Source organism: Puma concolor, chromosome B1 (assembly GCF_028749965.1).
Source record: "Puma concolor isolate L17-30 chromosome B1, mPumCon1.1.hap2, whole genome shotgun sequence".
NCBI lineage: Eukaryota > Metazoa > Chordata > Mammalia > Carnivora > Felidae > Puma > Puma concolor.
In genome coordinates, this window is record NC_141670.1 from 15,619,323 (window position 1) to 15,636,728 (window position 17,406).

The 17,406-nt window shown below is 45.7% G+C and overlaps 1 long non-coding RNA gene across 1 annotated transcript in view; it reads left to right on the forward strand.

The window, feature by feature from the left end:
• Positions 1 to 17,406, forward strand: part of LOC147581476 (uncharacterized) — a 56,512-nt gene that overhangs the window by 33,790 nt on the left and 5,316 nt on the right. The window contains exon 2 of the long non-coding RNA XR_015249952.1: positions 4,518 to 4,644. This is a non-coding gene — a long non-coding RNA (uncharacterized LOC147581476). The remainder of the gene's footprint in view (positions 1 to 4,517; positions 4,645 to 17,406) is intronic.

Below are 17,406 nucleotides of genomic sequence, written 5' to 3' on the forward strand. Positions count from 1 at the left end.
CTCGGTATCATTAGGAAGCCTAGCCTGAAAGAGATATTAAAACCAAAAATCATTCGGAGGGGCAAGCACGGCAGAGACCAGTAGATCCATCAGCTATCAGTAATCTGGTAGGAGGCAATGAACAAGATAATTTTGTAGCTCTTTTAATCCCAGTAGACCTTGGAAGGTTTGTAAGTTACTGACTTTCAAAATGTGCTTCATCTCATGAAGCCTATTAATAGTAATACAAAGTCGTTTTTTTCATTGAAAATGAGAAAATAAAAGGTTTCATGCAAAAGAAGTATTCCTTAATTAACGCCATGAATTCGATTTCAATTAATTTGAAAATAATTTTTACCTACCTCTTTTTCTTTATGGTAATAATAATGCAGGAAATTAAACTTTGTTTGGAAAATCCCTCAACCCACCTGACACCGGCTAGTATTTTGTCAACTGTCACCTACTCCTTACACAACCTGCTAGGATCTTACTCAGCCGATACTTCCCTCCCTTGACAGCCAAGGCGGACCAGTCTGTGGGAATTTTGATCAGAACATCACTGCAAGAGGCCCGGAGCAGGGGGCCAGGTGACTTTCCTCCTAGCCGGGCCTTAGTTTCCCCATATTTAGATCGAGAGTATTTCTAAAATTAGATCCCAGACCGCATAAGCTGCATTCCTCTGGATGCCCGTTATTACCTTAAGATGTCTGCAGGACAGACAGAATGCAAAGTGTCTGAGATGGTGAGAGAGGCTTCCCCCAGGGCAACACATTTCCCAGCAGGACAATATTCTTTCGGGGTGTGGCATCTGAAAAGGGTGATGTGATTCTGTAAACTATCTAGCAAGAAGAAAAATCACCTTGTGAGTTTCCAAGTGGATCAGTTGCTGATTCACAAGGTGTCTACTACGTGTCGTTTACCCTGTGCTAAGGCTTAGCCCTCAGCCCCCGCTTGGAGCTGGGTATGACTAAGCGCGTATCATTGGCAGAATTCTTATATGTTCTTCCAGTTTCTGTCCCCTGGTGTCCGCGCCCCAGATGATTTTCTCCCTCTGAGTGTGAGTGAGATGTGGGAGCCTGATGGCATTTCATCCTGTGATTGGGTTGGGTGACATGGCAAAGAGAAGGGATTCTGCAGATGGAACTAAGGTCTCTGATCAGTTGGCTCTGAATTAATCAAAAGGGAGACGATTCTGGGTGAGACTGACCTGAGCGGCCACATCTCAAAAGGGGATCTGGGCCTTCTCTGAAGGAAAGAGATATTTGAAGGGAGAGAAAGCCTCCCGCTGGCCTTGAAGAAGCAAACAGCATGTTAGAAACTGCCTGTGGAGGGAGCCAAGTGGCGAGGACCCAAGGGTGGCTTGTAGTTAGAGAGTGGCTTCTGGTCAATAGCTAGGAAAACAGGGACTTTAGTTCTATAGCCATAAGGAATTGAGTTCCACCAACAACTCCGATGAGCTTGGCAATGGCTTCTTCCCTAGTAAACACCCAGAGAAGAACATGACCCAGCTGGCATCTTGGTTTCAGCCTCGTGGGTCCTTGAACGGAGAACTGCGCCTGGAGTCCAGACCCCAGAAACTGTGAGAACAAGTGTGTGCTGTTTGAAGATGCTGAGCTTGTAGGGGCGCCTGGGTGGCTCAGTTGGTGGAGTGTTGGCCTTCATCTCAGGTCATGATCTCACAGCTTGTGGGTTCAAGCCCTGCGTGGGGCTCTGTGCTGACAGCTCGGAGCCTGGAGCCTGGAGCCTGCTTCGGATTCTGTGTCTCCCTCTGTCTCTCTGCCCCTCCCCCACTCATGCTTTGTCTTTGTCTGTCTCTGTCGGAGATAAATAAACATTAAAAAAATTTAAGATGCTAAGCTTATAGTAAGTGACTGTCATCAGCAGAAAATGAGTGTGACAGGCACCATTCAGCACTCATCTTTGCCCAGCTTTCTGCAGCAGCTTGCACCTTCATTTCACAGCACTAGCACAGTGCTTTGCACATCGTAGGACAGAGAATGCAACCTTGAATTTATGAAGTCTAAGAATCTGATGGAAACCATGAGAGATCCCTTAGGGGCAAGTACATGAGCTTTGATACAGGACAGAACCGATTGCCTGTGACGCCCTAAGCTGTGTGCTCCACAACCGCTTTGCAAGGATGATATTATTTACTTTGGTCATTTTACGAATAAGAAGACCGATGCTCGTGGAGGTTAACCAAGACGCCCGAGGTCGCGTAGTTAACGCGCAGAGACGTCAGGCTTCGTGGCCAGGTCTTGAGGACTCCAAAGTCAGTGAGCTTTCCATTTTACAGGGCTGCTTCCTCTTCCTCATCTCCACTCTGTTTTTGAGTTCCTGAGGGCCACAGGATCACCCTGCCTCCCAGGTGCCCAACTCTGGCATGCCCAGGCGTCTGCTTCTTGCCTAGAGCAACACTTGTCGCCCAAACGCTCCTCGTTGGTCCTCTGGCTCATAGATGTTTGCTGCTACTCACGCACGACGCCGTGGGCAGATGCTCCTAGCTGACATCCCCCAGCTACAGCACCTCCTGCTCCTTTGCTTTCTGGATCCTACAGTCACGGGTGAGAGAAGAATAGAGTTGGATAGAAAATCAGGAAGAAAAGTTGAGAAAGAAACCTATGAATAGGTATCTGTCAATTTTCAACCCGCCCGAGTTGACTCCCCAGCCCGGTAGCCTCCAACCCTGTCCTGGGACTTGTTCGCCTTCTTATTTTGGCTTCTTTAAGCGATGCCACGAGGTACAGCTCTTGGCCGCCTTGAGAGCAGGTTCCGGCAAATGAGGCTCTCGCATTTGTTCAGACTGTTCTTAAGGATTGGAGCTCATCTGTTCCTCCGCTCTTTCCTGCAGCCATCCTCAAGGAAGGGCCATGCTATTGCCCAGTGCTTTCTGAGCTTCTGTCAGCTTGACTGATACACCTCCCACGAGCTGCTTCAGCATCTCAAAAGGCCAGAGCTCTGACAAGCACGTAGAAGGTGTTTCTGCGATCTGTTTTACAGATGCATGCTTTCTGCCAGATCCTAGTGCGTGCTTTAGCTTGTGTTCTTCTCTGGGTTTCCTCGGGAGAAGTAAGTAGTAGAAAGAGCAAAGAATTGAGAGTCAGAAATACCTGGGTTCGTGTTCAGGCACTACCACCTATACAGGCTGTGTGACCTTAGGCAAGCTGTTTAAGCTCTGATTTTTCATTTCCTCAGTTATAAAATTAGGAAAGTAATACCCACCTCATAAGTTCGTGTGGGAATCACAGGAAACGATGTTTGGAAAGCATCCGGCATGGAGAAGTCACGCAACCGGGCCAACTGCTATGATAAGCACATGTGGCAAAATAATGTTAGGAAATATTAACTGATGCGTTCCCATCATCCGCGTCCACACTTCCTTTGACTCTGTTACCCTCCCTATTCTCAAACTGTCCACTTAGCTGTTAGACATGAGGTCTTCGTGGCCCCCAGGAGAACTGTTGGCAGCGGAAGTAAGAATGAGGGCATTATGTCTTGAGTTTGATGTCTAAAAGCTGAAGCTGACACAGAATGAGTAACTGTTGTGCTTCCTCCGTCCCCTGCATCCCTGCATCCCTGCGGGTATGCATCCCTGCGGGTCACAGTCCTCTGAGCTGAGAAAAGGAGGACATCTAATAAGGAGAGTGCCAAAGTGAGTCACTGGTGTGGGTCCCTGCCCATTTCCTGCTCGGAACCCTGAAAGACACACTCCCACAATACCCTTCCCTCCATCAGAGTAGCTATAGGAAAAGCAGCCTCACAGACAGACACTGGGCCTGTCCCAGAAGGGCTCAGGAGACAGCTAACTAATCTTCCTGTGTGGTCTGAGGGGCAGTTAACTTTGAGGGGTGCAAAACACGCTCCCCCAAAATATGCCTCTTTGACGTAGGATTATTTTGAGTAACTGCAGACGCAGGCGAAGCTCCGAAAATGGAATAGGAGTTACTTTTTTTGCAAGAGAAATGGGCATTTATTTATTTATTTCTGTTTTATTTGTTTTTGAGAGAAAGAGAGGGCAAGTGGGCAAAGGGCGGGAGGAGTGGGGGGAGGGGAATGGGAGGGGACAGAGGATCCAAAGCGGGCTGTGCCCTGACAGCTGACAGGCAAGCCCGATGTGGGGCTCAGACTCACAAACCCTGAGGTCATGACCTGAGCCGAAGTCGGACACTCAACTGACTGAGCCACCCAGGCGCCCTGAGAAATGGGCATTTATATAAGGGAAGTCTCCACCTGAAAGCTTGTCTCCCTCTCTGTACCATGAAGGGAAGGATGACTCTTGATCATAAGAGGCTTAACTAGACCGTAACTAGACCACCTCACCTTTCTTTCGTCTTTACCTGAAGATGGTATTTAAGCCAGTGCCTAGGCCATCTCGGGAAGTTATTACCCACTTTTCCCTGGGGATCTTCCTTTTATACACGAGGTATACCTGTTAGTAAACTTCTGGGTTTCTTTCTCTTGTTAATCTGACTTTTATGACAGGGGTCTCAGCCAAGAACCCAGAAAGTTACAGGAAAAGTTCCCTTTCCTCCCTACAGGGGCCTCAGGGATTCGAGGACACACAGTGGTAGCAGAGTAACCATAACAGCAGAGGCTCAATGGGAACGCAGATATCTCAGTGGATACCAGAGAGCACAAGTGATGGGGACAACCAAATGGGATGAGGTAAGTCTCCGCCGGACCCACGGGACACCTGTGACAACGGAGAACCAGATACCCCCAGTCCTCCAACCTTCTCCTACCTCCATGACACGATGCTTCACCAACTCCAGGCAAGGAGAGAGCCCCAAGTTGGCTGGGTTAATTCTGAATGGATCCAGTTTGCCCTGAACTGATGAGTTTTCCACTACCAAGTAGAACTGAGGTTCAGGTAACTTGATTTATCAACAGAGTGCTCAAGTTAATTTGTATACCCACCAAATGGGAGGCTGTCCCAGTGAACTGAACCTCTGAGCAAGTGTGTGTGTGTGTGTGCATGTGTGTGGACACACACTCACCATCATGGGATCACTTCCTGCTGTGTTCTCCTCTGGTAGTGATCCCCTCTTTTGTCAGGAGCCCTGCCACCCTGTAGTTCCTCAAAGGACGTGATTCTTTTTTTTTTTTTTTTAAATTTTTATCAAGTTCATTTATTTTGAGAGACAGAAGGTGGGGCAAGGGGCAGAAAGAGAGGGAGAGAGAATCCCAAGCAGGCTCTGTGCTGTCCGCGTAGAGCCCAACACAGGGCTCGAGCTCTCCAACCATGAGATCACCATCTGAGCTGAAATCAAGAGCTTAACTAAGCCACCCAGGCGCCCCTCAAAGGAAATGATTCTTATACTTGGGGTTAGAGGCAGTTTAAAGCAAACTCACAAGTTTATTGCAGCTTGGGTTTTTTTAATGTACACAATTCTAGGACACAGCCATCTACGAATTGGAAAGTACAGCTTTCTCTTTCACCTAGGATGTTTGCCTTTCTATCTAATCAGCTGCTAAGTTTAGCCATAGGAGAAGTTAATTTTTAAGACTGCTATACGTTTCCTGCTTGGGTCCCTGAAAGATAACCCTGAAAGATCCCTGAAAGACACTCCCACAATACCCTTCCCTCCATCAGAGTAGCTGCAGGGAAAGCAGCCTCACAGACCTGCTGCCTGTCCCAGCTGGGCTCAGGAGACAGCTAACCCTTCTCTGTTGTCTGAGGTGCAGTTGACTTTAGGGGTGCAAACTTTGACTGGCTCTCCTTACATGTGCATTAAAAAGATACCATTTGTACACTAGCCTTGGTTGAAAGTCATCCAGGGGCGCCTGGGTGGCGCAGTCGGTTAAGCGTCCGACTTCAGCCAGGTCACTATCTCGCGGTCCGTGAGTTCGAGCCCTGCGTCAGGCTCTGGGCTGATGGCTCAGAACCTGGAGCCTGTTTCCGATTCTGTGTCTCCCTCTCTCTCTCTGCCCCTCCCCCGTTCATGCTCTGTCTCTCTCTGTCCCAAAAATAAATAAACGTTGAAAAAAAAAAATTAAAAAAAAAAAAAAAAAAAGAAAGTCATCCAAAAGATCCTTGTTGACAAGCAACAGTGTGATTCAGCTGAAGCTGATGTGAATTTATCAGGGTGGGAGGGGCAGAGACAGAGAGAGAATCTTAAGCAGGCTCCATGCTCAGAGCCGGGGGGGAGGGGTGCGGTGGGCAGTGGGGCTCAATCTCGTGACCGTGAGATCACGAGCTGAACCGAAAATCAGGAGTCGGATGTTCAACCTACTGAGCCACCCAGGTGCCCTTGCTAGGATAAAGTTGCAAGATAAAGTGAGGCATATTACATTTTTTAGAGTTTATTTGAGTCGAAATGGATTTGAATCGGCAGCACTAAACCAGAAGTGGTTAGGAGCTCCATAGGAGCTAAGGGAAAGACTTCACAGAAAAGACGCAGAAGCAAAGTAAGGAAATGACTTGATTGGCTCTAGCTGGACAGAAGCCTTGTTTGGAAAAGTCGGCTGTTTGTGATTGGTTGTCCTTAGGTTTTGACTTCCTAGCCCTGAGGCGTGACAGGCTTGGTTTGGGTTTGCTTACGTAGGCTGTCTGGGCAATAGAGTCACCTCAGTCCTAATACTTATTTTTCAATTCCAGTTGGAAAATATCCTTTTGTTTTAACCCCCTGCCTGGCAAGAGCTGAGCTGGAGAGAGCTGGAAGGCCGGGTATCGAGATGATCAATGACAAGCCAAAATGAGAGTAACAGTGGTGCCTTTAAATGCTTACTGTGAGGGTATGAGCAGGAGGCTGACTGAGGAAAGCACTGGCTCTCCCAGTGTTTTGTTCTTCCCGGTGGAACAGGGCGGGCACCAACAGGAAGCCCCAGACAAAAGACTCCTACCGTTTTGTGAAGAGGAGACAGGGGAGGGGGGTGAGGGGTGGACTGGGAGTGAAAAAAAACGAATGCTGAGTCAGAGTGAAGGAAAGTGCCTTTCAGAGTCCCCTTCCCCCCAAGCCTAGAAGGTGGCCTCTGCAGAGGTGTCTGAAAAATGACTCAGCCATGGGCCTCCCAATAAGGAGGCCTCCAAATGGAGGCAAGAGGGCTAGGAATGCAGATATCTGTAAGAGCATCGCCGGCCAGGAGGGTCTGGGTATCCCTGCAGAGACTCAGTTCGGTGCACACAGATACTGTGTGTGCAGGGAGGTCAGCTTTCCCCCACGCGGTCTGCCAGGTAAAGCCTCTGTAATTCCTAACGTTGGGCCTGAGAGATCACACATAGGGTTGCGACCTGGAGTCAGACTCCTCACTTCTCAGCAGGACTTTCGCATCCACAACCCAAGACCTAACTGGATGTCCGTGGAAAGAGACCTGTGACACCACACAAAGAGATTTCAAGTGCGCATATCTTAGGTCTTCTGAGCATCCGTCTGTCTTCTAAACCCTCATTTGTTCATTGGCGATTTTTCCACATATACTTCCTGAGAATAGATATATAATGACCGTTGGCTGTATTATCTTGACCTTTGTTACTGTTTTCCTTTAAAAACACAACAACGCGAAGAGGCACTGGTCTATTAGAATGAGTATCAACGACCTGTTTCCCTTCATCTCGTATTCCAGTGTTGTGATATTCATTCCCCTCCACACCCACTCACCATGTAAACCCAGTGAGGAAATCAGCATTCCCTCCAGAGCGCAGTGTGCCCCAGATGGGGGTTAAGAGCTGTCCCTGAAAAGCCCACCGATTCTGACTTAGCGTGGCTTCCTCTCTTTGTGGTGTGGGGGAGGGAAGCTGGTCATACCAAGACCTATCAGTTGGCCTGCCCTGGGAGTGGCCAGAAGCAGCTGTATACTTTTTACACTGTTGAGTCATCAAGGTTTCCTTTGCTTTTGACAGACAAATAAGTAGAGATTAGGAGGCTGCCAGAGGCTACCTAGGATAAGGCAATTTAGAATTCACACACCCTGGAATTTTCTTGGACTCAGCTTATCCTTATTGACTTCAAAGGGAGGGAAATAGCCTCTTACCAGGTGTTCCCTGTTTATTTCACCAACCATCTGACAGACTCCAGAAGGGCATGAAATGTGTCTTTCAGCTTTATAGTCCTAGTACCTAGCACAATCCCTGGCAAAGAAATGATGGATACTCAATACATATTTGTTCAGTAACAACTTGAGGGGTGGCCGGGTGGGTGGCTCCGTCGGTTGGGCGGCCAGCTCTTGATTTTGGCTCAGGTCATGATCTCACAGTTCGTGCGTTCAAGCTCCAGGTGGGGCTCTGTGCTCATTGCACAGAGCCTGCTTCAGATCCTCCGTCTCCCTCTTTCTGGCCCTCTCCGACTCACGCTTTCTCTCTCTCTCTCTCTCTCTCTCTCTCTCTCAAAAATGAATACATGTTAAAAAAAATAAGAAAACAAACAAAATAACTTTAAGTTCCCCAGAGATCCTCTGCACGCTCAGGACTGAACCTGCTAACGTGGCTGCCGAGGTCATACAGGACCTCCCTTGAGGTAGCTCGGCAATGTGGTTGAGTGGGTAGGCCCTATAGCTAGACTCCTGGGTTCAAATCCTGGCCCTGCTCCTTCCTTTTGTCGTGGCTTTGGTCCAGTTACTTCAGCTTCCTCCTTTGTAAACTGGGGCTGTCTCATAAGGTTGATAAGAACAGAATAGGAGTTAATATTTAAAACCACTTAGAATGGGGGCGGGCATCAAGTTGGGAAGTATATGTGCTGATAAGTAAAGAAAGCAGTTTTCCTAGTTCTCCGGACATTTTCAATGACGGCAAACTGATGGCTATCTAAATAACCTGCCGTCGTTTTGTCGTGCTTCAAATTCATCAGACAACTCCTCTGTCATTCTCTGTTGACAAATTCTCATGTCACTCCTACAGGAAGAGAGATATTATTGCCCCCATTTTAGAGAAGGAGAGGCCGCAGTCCAGCCTGGGGAAGAGGCAGCTAGCCAGCTCAATACAACCGGCGCTCCCTCACCTCACGAACCCCAACAGAGGAAGTGTAGCTGTGGGAGTTGGAGCAGAGACGGGGGAGTCTGCATTGACATGAGTTGTGACAAATGTCCTATGAAAAATATTTCTTAGTCATAGTTTACCTGTGAGTTTCCCAGGCTGAAAAATGGGTCGTTCGCAAACCGTAACACCTCTGGAGACAGCGGCACATGTTAACTCAGGATTTCCTGGAATGTAGTCGATGCCATTGGATATGCCACGCTCTCCAACTAAGGTAGTTCTTATCAACGCGGTGATCTGAAGGGACTTTTTACATCAGGGCTTCAACATAAAGTAGATAGTCTTAAGGCTCTCAGATGAACTTTCGTAAGAAGCTTCCATCCGGGACTTGAGTTTTAGGAAGACATTTGTGAAGAGAATCTATTACACAGAATGTAAAAGTTTTAGTGGTTAACTTTAAAGGATATGAATGTACGATAGTGGCTCTGAGTCGAGTCTGTCTTTCTTTTTATGTTCTCATTGGATAGACCAAACCACTGTTTTCGTTCAGCCATCTCAACCTTTCAATTCTGCTCCATGCTTGAGGGTGTATGAGGGGATGGGATGGGATAGGGAGACAGCAGGGATAAACGAGATCCTAATTTTGTATGACTATATACTAATAATAGAAATCTAAATGAAATTTAAGTGATATTTGACTCATTTGACCATCAGATATATCTAGAAAGTTCATATTCCATTTCTCACAATAAGATTATTGAAGTTTTTTTTCAGGAGGCTAACAAGTTGATCAATTAGGGATAAAGTACCGAAAGTAAATGGAAGGATGGAGTCTGTCCATTAAAAGCGGATTTTAATATTTAAGTCATTAAATTTTGTGTCATCCTGGGTTGGGACAAGGGAGTGTTGAATCATCAGACCGTAGCTGATAAGCACAAGCCAGACACATCTGATTTTTTTTTTTTTCCCCTCATTCCAGAGTCTCAAGTTCATTGCAGGGGACAGAGAGCCATGAAGGGTGAATGGGGAGCAGGAGTTGGGGAAGGTGGGGTGAGACTGTGCAGGTGCAGAATAAGATTTCAGTAAACAGGCTGCCTCCACCCCTCACCCCAGCGGTAGTCCAACTCATTCTTACGGATTTTTATTTAAAAAAATTTTTTTTCAACATTTATTTATTTTTGGGACAGAGAGAGACACAGCATGAACGGGGGAGGGGCAGAGAGAGAGACACAGAATCGGAAGCAGGCTCCAGGCTCTGAGCCATCAGCCCAGAGCCCGACGCGGGGCTCGAACCCACGGACCGCGAGATCGTGACCTGGCTGAAGTCGGACGCTTAACCAACTGCGCCACCCAGGCGCCCCGTCATTCTTACGGATTTTTAAATAGTAGAAACCCAACAGATACTACTTGAAAATTTTATTTTTCAATCATTTCCATCTGAATTTGCATCACCAATGATGCTTCTGGACACCAGTGTTCAAAATAGACACGGACTAGGTAGTGTTGGCTGGAAACAGGGATCTACTATTTCTATATGGAGCTCTTGATTGCATTATTATTATTTTTTTTTAACTTGTAATGTTTATTTATTTTTGAGAGAGACAGAGCATGAGCTGGGAGGGGCAAAGAAAGAGAGGGAGACACAGAATACGAAGCAGGCTCCAGGCTCTGAGCTGTCAGCACAGAGCTGGATGCGGGCCTCAAATCCACAAACTGTGAGACCATGACCTGAGTCACCCAGTCACCCCGATTACATTGTATTCTGATTCAAAATTGGAAATAAACAACAGCAAACACACACACACACACACACACACACACACACACACTAAGGTTTTGAGCAGAATCAGGTTTTTTTTTAAGCTTTAAAAATGGGGAAGCATCTTGGAAAACTTGAAGGTCTAGAAATAAATGCTGTAAATGAACAACAGGATCTAGATATATTGTAATAAACTTACTTATTCAGGGGGCGCTGGGTAGCTTGGTCGGTTAAGCTTCTGACTCTTGATTTTGCTCAGGTCATGATCTCACAGTTCATGAGTTCGATTCCCACATGGAGCCCCATCCTGACAGCACACAGACTGCTTGGGTTTCTCTCTCTGCCTCTTCCATGTGCACGCACACTCTCTCTCAAAATAAAAAAACTTAAAAAAAAAGTTGTAATTTGGCCAAGATCACTCTACTATTAGTGGCCTAATACAGACTGGGACCCAAATATCCTCGTTCCTAACATCCACATGCACTTACTTTTGATTTTAACCTATTATTTCCTAATCATCTATGCAGTGGACTGACTCAGACCCTCCCACATCGACATTCACTTTTTTTCTCTTGCTCAGGATCAACTGAAAGTTAGATAAATACGGAAAGAAATGAAGACTTGGAATCTTTATTTTATCTATGGAAAGTTCTGGCAAATCACTGATGATGACATACTAATGGTGTACAGGGAAAACTTTTGGTAAAAAGATTTCTGTTAAAAGACAATTCTATGCCATTCTAGTTACTGCTGCTTCTCGCTGCCCAAGTCTCATCAAGGAAGGAAATTTTTTTTTTTAATTTTTTTTTTTAACGTTTATTGATTTTTGAGACAGAGAGAGACAGCATGAACGGGGGAAGGTCAGAGAGAGGGAGACACAGATTCCAAAACAGGCTCCAGGCTCTGAGCTGTCAGCACAGGGCCCGACGCGGGGCTCGAACTCACGGACTGCGAGATCATGACCTGAGGTGAAGTCGGCCGCTTAACCAACTGAGCCACCCAGGCGCCCCAAGGAAGGAAATTTTTAAGAGTACGAATTTATTTCAGGTGGCAGGTGGAATTTTATTCTAATGGACTAGAGTAAGAGTAGCACTTCTCAAATGCTACATCAAAGATTCAGATTCTGATAGCAGCATGTATAGGTTTTTCCCCCACACCATTAATCAATTCTTAGACACCAGCTAAGTAGATGTTTTTCACTGCAGCTTAATTCTGACACTGTCTACCTGGAGATAGTATCAGATGGCACAGGTTAAGGTCTCAGTCCTGCCAACTTCAAGTTTAGATTGTCACCTCTGCTTCTGATGGTGGGCTAGAAATCAGATGTTCCACTGATCCCCTAATGGGTTCCCTTAGTGAGATCCCCTTCTAATGGGTTCCATTAATTAGCTAGAGTGGCTCACAGAACCCAGACCAACATTTTATTCACTAGATCGCCAATTTTTTGTAAAAGGCTAGAACTTAGAAACAGCCAGAGGGAAGAGATGGTTAGGGCAAGGTTTAGGGAAGGGACGCAGACTGTCCATGCTCCCCGGGTGCACCATTCTCCCCACATCTCCATGTGTTCACCAACCCGGAAGCTCTCTGAACCCAGTTCTTTTGGATTTTTATGGAGGCTTTATTACGTAGGCATAATTGATTAAATCATTGGGCATCGGTACATCCCCTTTTCTTGGGAAGTACTTTCCTTTAATCTGAGATGATGTCCTTCTTTATTTGGGGGCCGAGGGGTAAATGAGAAGGTGGGTTAAAATGTCTTTTTTTTTTTTTTTTATGAATAATGGTGATAATAGATAGTGTTCCAAAAATGTTATTTGGCAAAACAAAAAACAAAAAACAAAAAAAAAAGATTTTTTTTAAATTCCATACAATCAAAGATTTGTGAACACAACTAAATTTTGTCACATTATCCCATTACTATGCTCCCTCATATTGAATCTCATTTCAGGGGCGCCTGGGTGGCGCAGTCGTTTAAGTGTCCGACTTCAGCCAGGTCACGATCTCGCGGTCCGTGAGTTCGAGCCCCGCGTCGGGCTCTGGGCTGATGGCTCAGAGCCTGGAACCTGTTTCCGATTCTGTGTCTCCCTCTCTCTCTGCCCCTTGCCCGTTCATGCTCTGTCTCTCTCTGTCCCAAAAATAAATAAACGTTGAATCTCATTTCAGCAAATCAGGGCTTACATGGGTGAGGCCACTCCCACCATCCTCACCTCTTAGGTCCATGACCTCATTTCCAACATGGTCTGCTTCCTGCTACTTGGTCCCTGTACTCAGTCACATCATTTTCATGATCAGATTTGCCCCACTTTCCACTCATTCTCTGACCACGGTCTCCCCTCATTTCGTCACATTGTTCCACTACTGGCCCTACAACAGATATTCAGATTTATCGGGACCACCAGGCTCTGGACCACTCTTCATATTCCCTGCATTTATACCCCTTCTGTTTCCCCTGCCCTCTCTAGCTGGTTCACATTCTATGGTTCATCAATGCAGTAACTCATTTTTCAGTATCCTGAAGTCTGTGGCTCCTCTGTATTTTTTTTTTCAAGTTTATTATTTATTTTGCAAGAGAGGGAGGGGAGGGGCAGAGAGAGGGAGAGAGAAAATCCATGAACCATGATATCATGACCTGAGCCAAAGGCAGACGCTTAACCAACTGAGCCATCCAGGCACCCCCTCTGTAATTTTTTTTTTTTTAACAAATGTGGGCAAAGGTCCAAAGTCGGATAAAACCAACGCATGCCAATATCCAAGCAGCTGAGTGCACCAGATAAAATCATGCCAACGGGGCGGCTGGAGCCACTGTGGATTCATCATCTCTGGTCTTGAGGAGGCCCTCAGCACCCCCCAGAGACCTTCCTGAGCTTCTCTGCCCAGCTCCCTCTCCCGCTCTTGACAATGACTGTTGCAAACTCTTCTTACTCTTTCAACCTTTGATCCCACTGTCCCCTCCCTAACTTGGAGCAGAGTCCTTGCCTTCTACTTCACAGGAAATATAGAGGCTATTATGAAGGAACTTCTGGCCACAAAAACTGTAACCCTAGCTTCCTCAGCACCCCGCCTCACATTTTCCTGTTAAAAAAAAAAAAGTCTCCCCTCCTCTTTCCCACAGTTGTTCAGGTTTACCCTTCCTCACTTCCTGCTCTAGCAACTCCCTTCTCTCTCTCCCGTCCTTCAAAGCCAATTTCTCAAGTTTCTTATACTTGTTAGTTCCGTTTCTTCATTTTCCACTGATGTATTGATCCACTCTTAGCTGGCTTCTGTCTCAATATTTGCAGAGTGCCCTTTGTCGGGCTCACTTATAACCTCCTGTCACAAATCCAGTGCCGTTAAAAAAATTTTCTTTTTTCTCTGAATTTTTGGTAGTTTGTCACACTGGCCACTTCCTCTGGAACGTTTCTTCCTGTGGCTTTCTCAGCCTCTACTGTTTTCCCACCTTTGACTTTGTTTGTGGTCCTTTGTCTCCTTTTCTGGGTGTTCAAATGTTGGTGCTTCCTCTTCCCACGTGTACTCTCCCTGGGTGGCATCTCTAGACAAAGCACCTCCAAGGCCTCTCTCTTGACCTTGTCTACTCTCCCCCTTGTTGACTGTCCTCCTGCCATAGTGGCCCCATTAATGCTTCTTAAACCTGCCAGGCAGAAATGGGTTTTTGGAAATTCTTTGGTAAAATCAGTGAATTAGCATTCAACATGCTGGCCAACCATGCTTCCCTCTAAGGCTGTCAGGTCTCCAAGCTTACATTTAAGTCACACAGGGGCGCCTGGGAGGCTGAGTCGGTTGAGAGTCTGACTTCAGCTCAAGGTCATGATTTCGAGGTCTGTGAGTTCGAGCCCCGCGTGGGCCTATGCTGCTGACGGCTCAGAGCCGGGAGCCTGCTTTGGATTCTGTGTCTCCCTCTCTCTTTGTTCCACCTGTGCACGTACACACACACACACACACGCCCACACACACACACACACACTCTCTCAAAAATAAACATTAAAATTAAAAAAAAAAGTCACATAAAAACAAAGCAGAAGGAGATCAGACAATGGATTCTTTTAACTCAGACATGCTCCTTAATAGCTTTTGTACCAAGTTTAAATTTGGTAAAAACATTTTCTTGAAAGGGAGATGTCTGCCTTTTCTGAATATTCCTAAATATCTCAGTTCCACAGGTCTTTTCATTATCTTTTTTTTTTTTTTTAATGTGTTTTATTTAGTTTTGAGAAAGAGTGTGCAAGTGGTAGAGGGGCAGAGAGGGGGAGGGCAGAAGATGCAGGCTCCTCGCCCTGTGCTGACAGCAGCCAGCCGGATGTGGGCCTCGAACTCACAAACCCTGAAATCATGACCTGAGCCCAAAGTTGTTTAACCAACTGAGCAACCCAGGTGCCCGTCCCCCGCCCCCGTGCTTTTTTTTTTTGATTTTACTTCCAGGATAGTTAACATACAGGATAGTATATTAGTTTCATGTGTACAATATAGTGATTCAAAAGTCTATACATTACTCTGTGCTCATCATGATAAGTGGACTCTGAATTCCCTATCACCTATTTCACCGCTTCTCCCACCCACCTCCTCTCTGGTAACCACGTTTGTTCTCTGTAGTTAAGGGTGTGTTTTTGGCTTGTCTCTTCCCCCCTTCTTCATTTGTTTCTTAAATTCCACGTATGAGTGAAATCATATATTTACTATGTCTTTTCATGACAAGTAGAAAATCGATCAAGAAACTAATATTCTAGTGTGTTCCTTCAACAACAACCAAAAAACTGAACTGAGAATTACTTTGGGGTCAAGTTCTAATATTAAGCATGTTATGATTTTGCAACTAATACCTACAAAGTTCGAGGCAAAAAAAGAAAGTTAACAAGCTTAACAGAATCCTGTAACATGGCTTTTGGGAATGTATGGTATCCTCCCCACCATTCCCCTCTGTGCTGATTTGTGTTCTCATTACTGAAACAGTTTTGTGCCATTTCCACCCCCCTTGATTTAATTTCACTTTTGAAGGCAGGTATGAATGGCGCAATAAAAAGGAGTCATTTATGTCAAGGGGTTTTAAAATGGAGCTGGGAGGCCATCAAGGTGGCCCTTCTGCACACACCTCACTGGGCGGGACCATGAACTTCTGTACTGGGCCAAACAGCAAATACTCCAGGGAAAGGAATTCCAGGGAACACGGGCAGGTTGGTACCGTAATGAACCAACGAGTGACAGCCTTAGCAACAACCGTGGTTAGCCAAGATTAGTTTTCTGCTGTCAACACCAATCAACATTTTTTGCAAACATATGCAAGCCTTCCCTTTTGTCTTTTTTTTTTTTTTATGTTTATTTAGTTTTGAGAAAGAGAGAGACAGAGCATGAGCAGGGGAGGAGCAGAGGAGCAGAGAGAGAGAGAGAGAGAGAGAGAGAGAGAGAGAGAGAGATAGAGAGATACAGAATCCGAAGCAGGCTCCAGGCTCTGAGTTGTCAGCAGAGCCCGACGCGGGGCTCGAACTCATGAACTGTGAGATCATGACCTGAGCTGAAGTTGGATGCTTAACCAACTGAGCTACCCAGGCGCCCCCCTTATGTCTTTAATAAATCCTGATTTGTGTTCCCTGGGGGGCCAAAATTTGGGTTGCCACCTAAAATGTGCTCCCACGTTGCCATTCTGAGACCCAAAATAAATGTTTTTGTTTTATTTCAAGTTCTGCTTCTTTTCTCAGTTGATATAGGTAATACATTGACATGGTCCTCAACAGTCCAAATGATACAGAAAAGTGAACACGTGTGAAATCTCACTTCTGTCCTGTCCGCGTCCACCATTTACATTTTTGTTAGTTTCTTCTTTTTTTTTTTGTTTTTAAATCCTGCTGGTGTTTCTTTAGGCAAATGCATATTCTTATCTCCCTTCTCCCTTTTGACACAAAATGCAGCATATTATCTATAGTGTTCTGTGTTTCATCCTTTTCTACTTAATCACCTATGTTGGAGATCTTTACCTATCAGTTGAGGATCTTCCTCATTCTTTCACAGCAAATCATGTTCCATCACGTGGTTGTATCACAGTGTATTTCACCTGTCTTCGTGACACTTGGGTCGCTGTCATTTTTTTACCCATGAAAAGAGTGTTGTGATGGATAATTATGCCTATAACTTTGTACATATACAGATGTATGGGTAGTTTGAATCTTAAGAAATGAGATTGCTACTTCAAAGAGTAAATTTTTTTTTTAATTTTTTTTTTAACGTTTTTATTTATTTTTGAGACAGAGAGAGACAGAGCATGAACAGGGGAGGGGCAGAGAGAGAGGGAGACACAGAATCTGAAACGGGCTCCAGGCTGTGAGCTGTCAGCACAGAGCCCGACTCGGGGCTTGAACTGGCGGATCGTGAGATCATGACCTGAGCCGAAGTTGGACGCTCAACCGACTGAGCCACCCAGGCGCCCCTCAAAGAGTAAATAATTTGATAGGTATGGCTGGATTCTCCTCCACAGGGAATTATACCATTTTGCACTTCAACCAGTGGGAGAATGTATTTCCTTGTTGCCTCGCCCACAGAATGGTGTCAAACTTTAGGACAGATGTTTGATTTTCTTATTATGATGGAGGTTAAGCTCTTTATGTGAGTGTTAGGGACATTTGGTCTTTCTTTTTCCGTGAACTGTGTCCACACCCTTGGTCCTTTTTTTCTTATTAACATCTCAAGTTTCTTTGGATAGTAGGGAGATTAGAATGGGCTGATTTTCTCAACCCATTACAGAACTATAGCTTTAAAGAGTCTTTAAAAAGTTATT